This window comes from Pan paniscus, chromosome 5 (genome assembly GCF_029289425.2).
Source record: "Pan paniscus chromosome 5, NHGRI_mPanPan1-v2.0_pri, whole genome shotgun sequence".
Lineage (NCBI taxonomy): Eukaryota > Metazoa > Chordata > Mammalia > Primates > Hominidae > Pan > Pan paniscus.
The window spans coordinates 128,467,439-128,480,617 of NC_073254.2; the positions used below are offsets into that span (position 1 = coordinate 128,467,439).

The 13,179-nt window shown below is 39.1% G+C and overlaps 1 protein-coding gene and 1 long non-coding RNA gene across 3 annotated transcripts in view; one reads left to right on the forward strand and one right to left on the reverse strand.

Moving 5' to 3' along the window:
- Window positions 1-13,179, forward strand: part of AFG1L (AFG1 like ATPase) — a 237,570-nt gene that overhangs the window by 164,529 nt on the left and 59,862 nt on the right. The window lies entirely within an intron of this gene.
- LOC117980664 (uncharacterized) overlaps window positions 5,194-13,179 on the reverse strand; it is a 93,227-nt gene continuing 85,241 nt past the window's right edge. The window contains exon 3 of the long non-coding RNA XR_004672104.3: window positions 5,194-8,101. This is a non-coding gene — a long non-coding RNA (uncharacterized LOC117980664). The remainder of the gene's footprint in view (window positions 8,102-13,179) is intronic.

Consider the following 13,179-nt stretch of genomic DNA (forward strand, 5'->3'; position numbering starts at 1 on the left):
TTTTTGATAAGTAGCTGATCAGTAATGGTAATGAATCTGTGCTCAAAGAACACCTGGGAGGGGGAAGGGCTCTGTGGTGGGGAAATATAGTTGGTTCTCAAGAGTAGATGCACAGTAGTATCTTTGTCATAAGAACTCCTGTTGATATTTTATGAATGAGTAAAGCCCTGTTGTACACTTATAACTGTATATTATAAACAACTACAAAACAACAACTTTTTGTTTTGTATTTTATAGGACATGATCCAGTAGGCTGTTTCTTCTTGTTTGTTTGTTTTTGAGACCAGGTCTGGCTCAGTAGTAGCCCAGGCTGGAGTGCAGTGGTGCCATCTCAGCTCACTGCAGCCTCGTCCTAGACTCAAGCCATTTTCCCGCCTCAGCCTATTGAGTAGCTGGGACTACAGGCACGTGCCACTATGCCTGGCTAATTTTTGTATTTATTTTGGTAGAGATTGGTTTTTACTGTGTTGCCCAGGCTGGTCTCAAATTCTTGGCCTCAAGCAATCCACCTGCCTTAGCCTCCCAAATTGCTGGGATTACAGGCATGAGCCACTGTGCCCAGCCCAAGTAGACTGTTTTAAAAAATTGTTTTATGTCTATTGAAAATCACAAAAGGCTGGCAGTGCACGGTGGCTCACACGTGTAATCCCAGCACTTTGGGAGGCCGAGGTGGGTGGATCACGAGGGCAGGAGATCAAGAACATCCTGGCTAACATGGTGAAACCCTGTCTCTACTAAAAGTACAGAAAAATTAGCCAGATGTGGTGGCAGGAGCCTGTAGTCCCAGCTACTCGGGAGGCTGAGGCAGGAGAATGGCGTGAACCTGGGAGGTGGAGCTTGCAGTGAGCCGAGATTGTACCACAGCACTCTAGCCTGGGCGACAGAGCAAGACTCCGTCTCAAAAAAAGAAAAAAAAAATCACAAAAGGCTGGGTGCAGTGGCTCATGCCTATAATTCCAGCACTTTGAGAGGCTGAGATGGGTGGATTGCTTGAGCCCAGGAATTTGAGACCAACCTGGGCAACATGTAGAGACCTCATGTCTACAAAGGTTAAAAAAAAGCTAACTGGGCTTGGTGGTGTGTGCCTGTGGTCCCAGCTGCTTGAGAGGCTGAGATGGGAGAATCGCTTGAACCCAGGAGGTCGAGGATGCTGTGAGCCATGATTGTGCCACTGCACTCCAGCCTGGGTGACAGAGTGAGACCTTGTCTCAAAAAACAAACAAAAAAAAACACTCCCGAATCACAAAATTGTACATTTGGTATAATTTAGATGTCCTTCTAAATCTTTATTAATTAATCTTGCATTAACTCAAAAACTACTGAACTAGAAATTAATTTCACTATTTGAAACAGCACCTATAAAGTGGTACAGCAACAAAAGAAGTCCATCTAATATAGACTTCAGTACCAGGTTCCACCAGTCAGTTTAGTATGCCTTTTATCTCCTATTCCTTTATTGAATAGTGTTTGTTTTCCAGCAGGAGAACCAGAATAGAGCTGGCCCACTATATCCAGCTAAACACATGGACAAAATATCCAATTGTATGGCCACAGTCATCTAGTAGAGTGTAAATAATAATTGTGTATATATATAATGTGTATATTAGTAGATAATATGTATTCTTATATGTATAAAAATACGGAAGAGGGTATTTAGATTTCCTTAGAATTTTCATTGCATTATTTCATCTCCAAATAGATCACAGTTATAACTGAAGATCAATCTGCTGCATAAGAAAAGCTGATCTGGCAAAAACCCTAGGTCTTTAGTTATTTGCTGTGTTCATTTTTAGCTATTAAAACTCCCTGGCCTCAGCTGGGTGCAGTGACTCACGCCTGTAATCCCAGCACTGTGGGAGGCTGAGACTGGTGGATCAATTGAGGTCAGGAGTTCAAGATAGCTTGGCCAACATGGTGAAACCCCATCTCTACTAAAAATACGAAAATTAGCCAGGTATGGTGGTGCATGCCTGTAATCTCAGCTACTCAGGAGGCTGAGGCAGGAGAATTGCCTGAACCTGCAAGGCAGAGGTTACAGTGAACTGAGATCACGCCACTGCACTCCAGCCTGGGTGACAGAGTGAGACTCTGTCAAAAAAAAAAAAAAAAAAATTCCCTGGCCTCTGGCCTCTCTTTCCCAAGTGGATGTGACCATCTTTTTCTCCTGAAGAGGGGTTAGAGCTTTTTACTCTCCAACTTCTTCTCCCTCTTTTTTTTTTTTTTTTGAAATCTTCTATCATTATATCCTTTCTGAAATTCCCTTTTAAAAAGAAGTATTTTTATATCTACCAAGTTGCAATTCTAGATGTTATGGTACTGATTTATTTGGGGAAAAATACAATATATAGATTTGATAGAAATTTTATATGGGAGTTTGTGGCTGAGAAGAGGAGGTGAAGGTCTGGAATTTGAGAGCTAAGGGTGCTAGATACCACTTTCTGCATAATGTACAGGTCAAGATTAATGGAACCAGGTAAGTTACTCTCCAGGTGATTGAGAAGGGTGGGAAATTTAGAGACTGAAATGGATCTCTGAACAGTCAGTTAAGCCTTTGAGTGATTGAGAAGATAAATACTCAGACAAAATCCATTCTAACAACTGATTTCGTTATGTAAAACAAACCTACAGGATTTGAAATGCAACCAAGTCTGTTTTATATTAAGGCAAGTATAAACCAACTTAATTTTAGACCTGCCTCCAGCCCCAGATTATGTTTGGTATAAGGACAAAGAGCTGTACAGCATGAATGCGCAGGCAATCAGTAGAGTGAGAAGGCTCACTGCCAGGGAAGTTTGGCAAAGAACTCTAAGAGGAAGGGGAAATTTCTGCGTCGAATCAACTTTGGCTCTCTGGAATAGAGAACATGGAGAGAGAGGGACTAAGGAAAGCCAACCCTATTCTACTTGTTGATACCTTAACAAGCTGTTGATTTTTGAAAAGGGATAAAGAAGCAAAGTGTGGGTAGCATTCTGTTCCCTTGAGTCAATCCTAATGAAGTAGGAGGTTCTTGAAGAAATTAATTTCCATTTAAATTCATGCGTGACCCTCTTCCAGAAACCCCCAAGTGTTTTGGAATTTTTGTTGAGAATTTCAAATGATCCAGCAATAATAAGGTCTTTTTTGACATGTTCTGTTTCTTTGAGAGTCTAAGTTTTATGTTGAATGCCTGATTTTAGCTGTAGAAATTTTCTCAAAATGGAAATGACTTGATTACTTTCCTCTCTGTTCACTAATTTAATATGGAAAAATAAATCATGATTCTCATACTCCCAAAGCACTCAGGCTTTTCATCCAGGGTACTGTACTCACAGGATTCCTGTAGGAGTCGATGCCAAATTTCCTGGCAACTGAACAGTGGTCGATTCCAGGGTTTTTCTGACTTAAAGACACAGTGGTACTACTCAATAGAAAATAGAAACCTGCCCCTCTGCTGCAGTTTCTGAGTTTAACAAAAGGTGACAGAAGCAATGAAATGGATGGGTTTTATCAGGGCATTGCACAACAAAAGAAAAAAGAGCCCATCTTCTGTTGAGCTTTGCTCCTCAACCCTACCTCCCAACCCCCTCCCCTCAAAAAACAAAAAACAAACAAAAAAAAAACACTTGAAAAGAGTGACTCTGCTTCTTCATCAGATATGACTTCAGTTTCTTTACTGTGATCAACGTTTGATTATCTGTGGGTAGACTTTCTTGTTTGCATTATCTGCACAAAGGCCTACTTTATTGTAGCATCCCACTGATGGGGCAATTACTCAGAATGGAGCTGTTTCACAGGAATGAAAGGAAGTCACTTAAATTCTTTATCCTTACTCAGTGTCTGTCTCTCCTTAGGAGAAGGAAGAGGAGATGATTTATAGCAACTGAACTTAATTTATTTATTTCCACCTGATCATTTTTATGCTACCCAGGTCACTATTAGTCAAGATACTCTTCTTTGTGGTTAAAATGGAATTATACAAAGCTGAACGGGATATTTTCTTCTATGCCATGTGACATTATATTCTTGTAGCCCCAAAAGAAAACTCTAAATTTAGCTCCTTATTTACACTGAAAAAGAAAATCATGTTAAATTTAGTGCCGTCTTCATGCTGGGGTCTTTCCATCCAACTACTGTTGACTACCAGATGTCTCTACTTCCTCAAATTTTACTGGTTAGGCTGGAATATCTTTCAATTATGTTTACAGTTTGAGTTTAATTTTAATCACTGTTTGTATTTTTATATAATCTATATCCTTGCATATTTTTTGTACATTTGTTTTTCATATAGGCTTGTTGCTGACCTTAGGTCTTATGTCCCAAATACCAGATTTTTAAAAATGAGATAATCCTGGTCCTTCTTTAGAGCCTCACAAGCATGGATATATTTCTGAATAGAGATTTTTAGTGTAAGGCAATGTTACTATCTTTTTAAATGGTTTCACTACAGAACTAACAAGAGGGCCCTAGAGTCATAGAGTCACTGCTGCTGCTGCTGCTGCTAAAGTTTTTACAATAAAGTTGTGTTCTTAAATTTTCCTACTTTAAAAAGTGAAGATATCTTGAAGCACGGGTTTTAAAATTTTATGTGTATCCTGACAATTGAGAAAATGTTTCTAGATTAACTATTTTGTTTATTTTTAATTTTTAATTAATTAGTTCTTTTAATTTAATTTAACTTTTTTAAAGAGTTATGTTTAACACTTTAAAACATAGTGACACTTTTTTAAAGTGTCACTATGTTGCCCAGGCTGGCCTCAAACTCCTGGGCTCAAGTGATCCTCTTGCCTCAGCCTCCCTAGTAGCTGAGACTATAGGCATGAGTCACTACACTATGGATTAAGTCTTTTGTTAAATTAAATTATATTTGTGTTTTTATGCCCAATCCTTGTTAAAAAATAAACTTGAGGCAACTTATATTGAAGTCATTTATAATTTATCCACCATAATCACTAAAATGGAAGAGATGGAAAATGCCAAGTATTGGCAAGGATGTGGAGAAAATGGAACTCTTTTTTGTATCACTGGTGGGAGTATAAATTGCTACAACCAATTGGAAAACTGGCAACATCTCCTACACTGAACATAGGTATACCCCGTATGCAGCAATTCTAGCCATATGCCCAACAGATATGTATATATGAGTTTACCAAAAGGAATGTACTAGAATGTACATGGTAGCACTATTCACAGTATCCCCAAAATGTGAACTACACAAATGCTCATTGTTGTGGACTGAATTGTGTCCCCCAAAATTCACAGGTTGAAGCCCTTACCCCAGTGGAACTATATTTGGAGATAGGGCCTTTAAGGAGGTACCTAAGATTAACTGAAGTCATAAGGATAGGGCCTTAATCCAATAGGACTGGTGTTCTCATAAGAAAAGGCAGAGACTCCAGGAGTGCGTGCACACAGAGGAAAGAAAGGCCACGTGAGGACATAGTGAAGGCGGCCGTCTGCAAGCCAGAAAGAGAGCCCTCACCAAAAATCGATCCTGGCAGCACCTTGATCTTGGCCTCTAGCCTCCAGAACTGTGTGAGAAAAAAAAATTATATATATATATTGCTTAAAATATATATATTTTAAAAAATATATTTAAAAAATATATATATTTTAAACAATATATATATATGTTGTTTAAGCCACCCAGTCTGTGGTATTTTGTTATGGGAGCCCTAGCAGACAAATGCACCCATCACCGGTAAAATGATAATAAATTGTGATATTTTTATGCAATACAATACAGTGACAAAAATAAACAAACTACTTCTACACACGTCAATATAGGTGAATCTCACAAACACAATATTGAGTGAGAGAAGTCACATACATGTGAATAAGGGAAATGAGCTTATATGAAGCAATATGTACTTATACCCAGCTTGAAACTGATTTAGGATGCACTCTTAGAGATTTGACCAATGTCAGTGCAAAATCAAAGAATTTTCCTGTGTCTGGAATGCTTGTCAACCAGCAAAGATCAGGACTGTCAGGGTAATTAATGCATTGTATTTCAGAAGTTTTTAATTTTAAAAATAATAACTTTTACATATTAAATATTTGAGGTACTTACTTTTTTTTTTTTTTTTTGAGGTGGAGTTTCGCTCTTATTGCCAAAGCTGCAGTGCAATGGCGCGATCTTGGCTCACTGCAACTTCCTGCTTTCCGGGTTCAAATGATTCTGCCTCAGCCTGCCAAGTAGCTGGGATTACAGGCCCCCGCCACCACACCTGGCTAGTTTTTTAATATTTTTAGTAGAGATGGAGTTTCGCCATATTAGCTAGGCTGGTCTCAAACTCCTGACCTCAGGTGATCCACCCACCTCAGCCTCCCAAAGTGCTGGGATTACAGGTGTGAGCCACTGGGTACTTACATTTTAAAGTAATTTTTACTTAGCATTTATTTTGTGTTAATGGTCTTATGTTTTCCACTTTACATGTCTGTATCAGGTAGAGATCACTTTTACATATTATTGCAACATATAATCTTGTCACAGTACATTGATTTATAATAGTGATAAGCCATGCATTTATTATTATACTGTTATTTTACAGAAAACTACTGAATATAACCCTATGGTAGAGAAATGATTCACTATTATTATGGGCATGCATTATTGTTTGAAAACACATAAAATGTAATAAATACAGAATAACTTATGGTTTCAGGATATTTTTTAAGATTAGTATCTGTTGGGAATTTGGGAACATGTTTTCTGGGATTCCCCAACTTGCAGCTTTCCTCTGGTTATTCATGTCAGAAGACTGCAGGTTTTCTACTGGAATTTTAGTTGACCTGAGCAGTACTGACTGCACTGTCTTCAGTCTGAAAGCTGTAAGACTGGGTAACTAAACCCATATTTATCCCTTCTCCCAAGTGTCAGCACCCCACCAGAATCTGTTCACTTCTGTCCACTGTCCCATGCCTTCAGATGCCTGTTTTTATATTTTTCCAGAGTTTACATATAGTTGTTATCAACAGGGAGGGTTGGTTGAAGCAGAGCCAACTTGGTCCTATTAGAAGCAGAACTCTTCTCCTTGTTCTAAATAGAACACACCCTTGAGTATCATCCTGAGAAGGGTACATGGGAAATATATATTTTGAAAACTCACATGTCCTAAAAATATATTTGTTTTACTTGATTAATAGTTTGAATGATCACGGTTATCACACAATAATATTCTCTTAGAATATTTTAGACACTATACCATTATCTTCAAGCTTCCATTATTGCTGTTACAAAGTTGGATGTGAATCTGTTTCTTGACTTTTTATATTTGACCTGTTTTTTCCTCTTGAAGTTTTTAGAATAGTCTCTTTGTTCCTGGTTTCCTGAAATTGCATAAGATATGCCTTGGAATGGAGCTTTTTTCCATTCTTTGTGCTGGGTATTCATTGAACCCTGTCAGCTTTAGAAAGTCATGTCCTGCAGTTCTAGGAAAGTCAATTTTATTCTCATTCTTTTCTTCTCCCCACCCCTCCACCCCACCTCATATTCTCTGGAACTCCTCCTGAACTTTGTGAATTGAACTGAATCTTGTGAATTGATCTTCTAATGTTCTTTTGTTTTCTCTTCTATTTTCCTTTTTTTTTTTTTGGTCTTTTTGTTCTATTTTCTGATATGACCTCAACTTTTTCCTTCAATCCTTTTCCTGCATTTTGGATCTAGCAGTCCTATTTAGAGCTCTTCCTTATGCCTTTGTTGTTCTTTTGGTTTGCAGCATTCTTCTTTGTCTTATGGGTGCAATATCTTATTCTCTCCAAGCATATTATAGTGTGTTCTTCCCTTTCTGCTCTCTTATTTTTTTCTTTGCTTCCTCCAGGGTCCTTTTAAAAATGTCTTTATTTTGGGTCTTTGTCTTTTACCTTTGGAAATACTTGGTTGTCCATTCACATGTAAGAATAAGGCATTAAAAAGCTAATCAGAAGTTCTGAGTGCATAAGCAGAGTTTTATTGATTGGTGGGCTTCACTGGAGGGTGATAAGGTGGCTGGTCATGTTTTTCACTGGAGATCTCCAAATGTGAATATCTGTAAGTCTTTCTTTTGGCTATTCAGTTTCCTCCAAAGGTAAATCTTTCTGTCTAATTCCTGGGATAGAAGTTTTGCTGGTTGGGTTCTGGATGCTGAAAAGGTACAGATTGTTAGTTACACTATTTAATATGTAGGATTTTATACAACTCAAGGGACATTAAAAAAAAGAAAAGAAAATTTTAATGTAGGCTTTCAGTATGGTATCTCTCCCTTTTTCTTCATCGTTAAATTTACCCCAGCTGCTAAACTTACTGTTGTGGGTAATGACTGTCTGGCTGGTTGTGTGAGTGATAAGAAGACAGTTGTGGGTAAAGAAAGACAAATGTATTAGAGAAAGTATGAAAATACGTTGTAAGGGTGCAACAGGCAGGTCAGCAAGAAAGAAGGTGGCTGCAAGGAGACAGAGGTTTGCTGGGGATTTTATAGGCTGGTACTTGTGCTGTGTGCTGAAGAGGGCTTTGTGCAGTGATAATGCCAAGGTTGCAGTGAACTAACTTGCATTTTTCTATCAACTGAGTGGCTGGTGATAGCTGGGCATAGGAAGATTTTGAGTTATTTGCACAGGAGGAGTATGTGTCCTGGACCATCAAGAAAGGCAGACTTATCTGCTTTCTCTTTTTGCTTTCCTCTGGTCCTGCCAGCCTGACTTTTTTCCCTTAATTAGAATTCCAGACTTGCCAGTTTCTGCTGGAGTGGAGGAGGGCAGGAATCTGGCTATCCAAGTGGAAGGAGAGAATCTAAGGAACTGTCTTTATCTTATTTTCAAACAAATACCCGTTTGCAGCCTAACTCCTCACCTGTACATTCAGTTGTATCTGCTAGTGCCAAGCCTTTGGAGAGTTCTTTGGTGAGAACTGGTCTGCTTCATTTTGGCTCTGTACTCCACCTCTCACCTTCTGATTTCCCATCAATTAAGGTTCTGCTCATCCAAGTAAGGAAAGCAATGTCAGTCATTCCTTCTTCTAGGCTCCCTAATGTTTCCAGGTCATTCTCTTAGAGAACACTTCCCTCATCACTTGCCTTTGGGGAGGATAAGTCGTCATCCTCTTCTTTCCCAAGGGGAAGGCAGGGAAAGGCTCTTATCACACATACTATACCCAAAAGCTAGTGACTGTTGTTCCATTTCCCCCTCCTTATAAAGACACTGTGTTGTGGGGTATAACAGGAGATGGTGGAGGAGGGGTGGCAATAGAAGTGGCACTGCTTATATAACCATGAGGGCTTATATAGACCTAGTGGCTATTGGCACTAGGTGGCTCATTGGCAGTTCTGTTTAGAAAGTAGGGGGATACTTAACACTCTAACCATCAACTTTGTGCCTTAATTGTAATTCTAGGACAAGAGGGAAATATTACACTTACAGAACTGCTTACTCTTCCATTGTATAAGTGTATCCAAATGTACTTAACCAAATTCCCCATTGTGGGACATTTCTTTTTCACTTTTGTGATGCTAGGAACAGTATTACAGTGATCACCCTTGTAGTAGTTAACCATTATTATGTCCATAGGTAAAATTCCTATGAGTTTCATATTTCATAAAAACATACACGTTTTTAGTACTTTCATTAAATATTATCTGTTTGCCTGAAATCTGGTACTATTTTTGTACTCCTTCCAGCTGTACATAAGAGTGTTGTTTGAGATAACTGAACAGGAGGAGAGCCACAGGAACATGAACAAGAACTCATTCACATGTTAGGAGGGTGGCACAGCCCAGCTCCAAGGGGACAGATACTCCTGTGCTAAGGACCCTTGCAGAGCTCATTGTATGTATCTCTTCATCTGGCTGTGTATTTATTTCCTTTAAGATATCCTTTGTAATAAACTATTAAACAAGAATCTTGGTCGACCAGAATCTTGGTCGACCATGAGGAGGGAGAAATGTGAGGACATGCTGACAGAATCATTTCAACTCTTCTCAATTGATCATCTTCCTAAAAGGTGACTAAGTGGAATGTAGTAAATGTGAGTGAATCTTTCTTGAGGGCGAGATTTGAAACCTCTGGAAATAATTAATGAGAACATAAAATTCTCAACCTTCAGCACTATGACGAAGGCAGAGACACCGTATAAGACTGAACTAAATACCACTGGCCCCAGGACTGGACCTGATCATTTTTCTTGGACTAAACCTCTGATGCAAATATGTTTTTATCAATACTCTTGGATCTCCCATCACTCCTAAGATAGTATTGGGCCATAGAAATGAAATTCAGAATGTTTCATTTAAATTGATGTTCTATCGTGTTCTTCTTCTTCTTCTTCTTTTTTTTTTTGACACTGTTGCCCAGGCTGGAGTGCAGTGGCATGATCTTGACTCACTACAACCTCCCCCTCCCGGGTTCAAGTGATTCTCCTGCCTCAGCCTTCTGAGTAGCTGGGATTACAGGTCCCGCCACCATGCCCTGTTAAGTTTTTGTATTTTTAGTAGAGATGGGGTTTCACTATGTTGGCCAGGTTGGTCTTGAACTCCTGACCTCTTGATCCGCCCGCCTCGGCCTCCCAAATCCATCGTGTTCTTATTAAAAATTTGAAAACATGCTGCCTCCTATTTACACCAGAGGATACTTCGACAAGAAATATAATTATGGGACCATGTTTTCATCTTGCCTTCTTGCTTCATTCCGAAACTTGCTTACTCTTCTCTTTTCATATTCCCAAGTTCCTCTGGAGTAATTATACAGAACAGAGCATACTGGGAAAGCATTATGTTTAAAAGTCTCTAAGGACGCAGTGTCCATTGATGGATAAATGGATAAATTGTGGTCTATATACACAATGGAATATTATTCAACCTTAAAAAAGGAGATCCTGCAATTTGCAACAACATGGATAAAACTGGAGGACATTATATTAAGTAAAATAAGCTAGATACAGACAGAAAGATACTACAAGATCTCACTTGGATATGGGATCTTCTAAAAAAGTTAAATACTTAGAAACAGAGAAATCAAATATGTAGAAATAGAATAGAGCAGTCATTACCAGGGATGGGGGTTGAGTGAGGAGAAGGGGAAGGGATGAGGAGAGGTAGGTCAAAAGATAGCAAGTTGCAATTACAAAGGATGACTAAGTCTAAAGATCAAATATACAGCATGAGGACTATAGTTGAAAATAGTGTATTGTATACTGGAAATTTGCTAAAAGAATAGATTTTAGGTGCTCTTACCACCCCCAACCCCTCACACACAAAAGGTAACTGAGATGATGGATATGTCAATTTGATTGGCTGTAGTGATAATTTCACTATATATATCAAAACATCATGTAGTACACCTTAATATATACAACAAAAAAGTTTAAAATATTTTTTTAAACGAATGTCCATTTGCTTAGGATAGTTTATCTTTTTCCTTCTCTCTGCCAATTTGGATAGAAGAATGGCATCTTATTATTTTACTTTGCATTTGTTATTACTTGTTAAAAACAGAATGATTTTACATATGCGGCTTGTTCACCGAGCTATCTTTTTTTTTTTTTTTTTGAGACGGAATCTCACTCCGTCGCCCAGGCTGGAGGGCAGTGGCACAATCTCTCTCCCTCCCTCCCTTCCTTCCTTCCTCCCTCCCTCCCTCCTTTCTTTTTCTTTTCTTTTCTTTTTTTTTTTTTTTTTTGAGTCATGGTCTCCCTCTGTAGCCCAGGCTGGAGTCCAGTGGCATGATCTTGGGTCACTGCATCCTCCACCTCCCAGGTTCAAGGATTCTCATGCCTCAGCCTCCTGAGTAGCTGGGATCACAGGCACGCACCACCATGCCGGCTAATTTTTGTATTTTTTGTAGAGATAAAGTTTTGCTGTGTTGGCCAGGCTGGTCTCCAACTCCTGGCCTCAAGTAATCTGACCACCTCGGCTTCCCAAAGTGCCAGGATTCTAGGCATGCGTCACCACGCCTGGATTACACCAATAAAATTTTTTATTTTGCATTTTGTAACTTCTGAGTGATTATAATAGAATTCTTATAAGACACTGTTATAATAAAAATAATTTTGTGATATTTCACATGTAATTTCACTATATAGAAAATCAAGTATTGTAATTTCACAGGTGACTTAGGAGAGGTGACCTGATTGAAGTTTAGTGAGTCACATTTTGATAATATAGTATATACGAGACCATAGAGTAATAAAGAAATCACCACTGAGGAAGATTGCAAGGAATTATTTATTCACCAAATATGCTTTTGGAGGCCTGTCTTCTTTCTTGGTTGTTTTTCAGAATTCAGTTTTACTCCTATGTTGAGTAATGTGCCTGTCCTAAGGAAAGATTAACTTTCTAAATGACAGCAGACCATACTGAGTGGGTGGTGTTGCTCTCTTTTCGTTCCTTAAAAAGCAGCTCACTTTTTTAAAATTTTTTTTATTTTTTGAGACAGAGTTTTGCTCTTGTTGCCCAAGCTGGAGTGCAATGGCACAATCTTGGCTCACTGCAACCTGCGCCTCACGGGTTCAAGCGATTCTCCTGCCTCAGCCTTCCGAGTAGCTGGGATTGCAGGCGCATGCCACCACACCCAGCTAATTTTTTGTATTTTTAGTAGAGACGGGGTTTCACCATGTTAGCCAGCCTGGTCTCGAACTCCTGACCTCAGATGATTCACCCACCTCAGCCATCCAAAGTGCCAGGATTACAGGCGTGAGCCACTATGCCCGGCCAGCTCACTTTTTAAAAATATATATTTTATTTTAAGTTTGGGGATACATGTGTAGGATGTGCAGATTTTTACATAGGTAAATGTGTGCCATGGTGTTTGCTGCACCGATCAACCCATCATCTAGATATTAAGCCCCACATGCATTAGCTATTTATCCTGATGCTCTTCCTCCCTCTCCCCCCGGCTCCTGACAGGCTCTGGTGTGTGTTGTTCCCCTCCATGTGTCCATGTGTTCTCATTGTTCAGCTTCCACTTTAGAAGCGAGAACATGTAGTGTTTGGTTTTCTGTTCCTGTGTTAGTTTGCTGAGGATAATGGCTTCCAGCTCCATCCATGTGCCTGCAAAGGACGTGATCTGCTTCCTTTTCTGGCTGCAGAGTATTCCATATAATCTATGTGTACACATTTTCTTTATCCAGTCCATCATTGATAGGCATTGGGGTTGATTCCCTGTCTTTGCTGTTGTGAATAGTGCTGCAACAAATATATGTGTGCATTTAACTTTATAATAGAATGATTTATT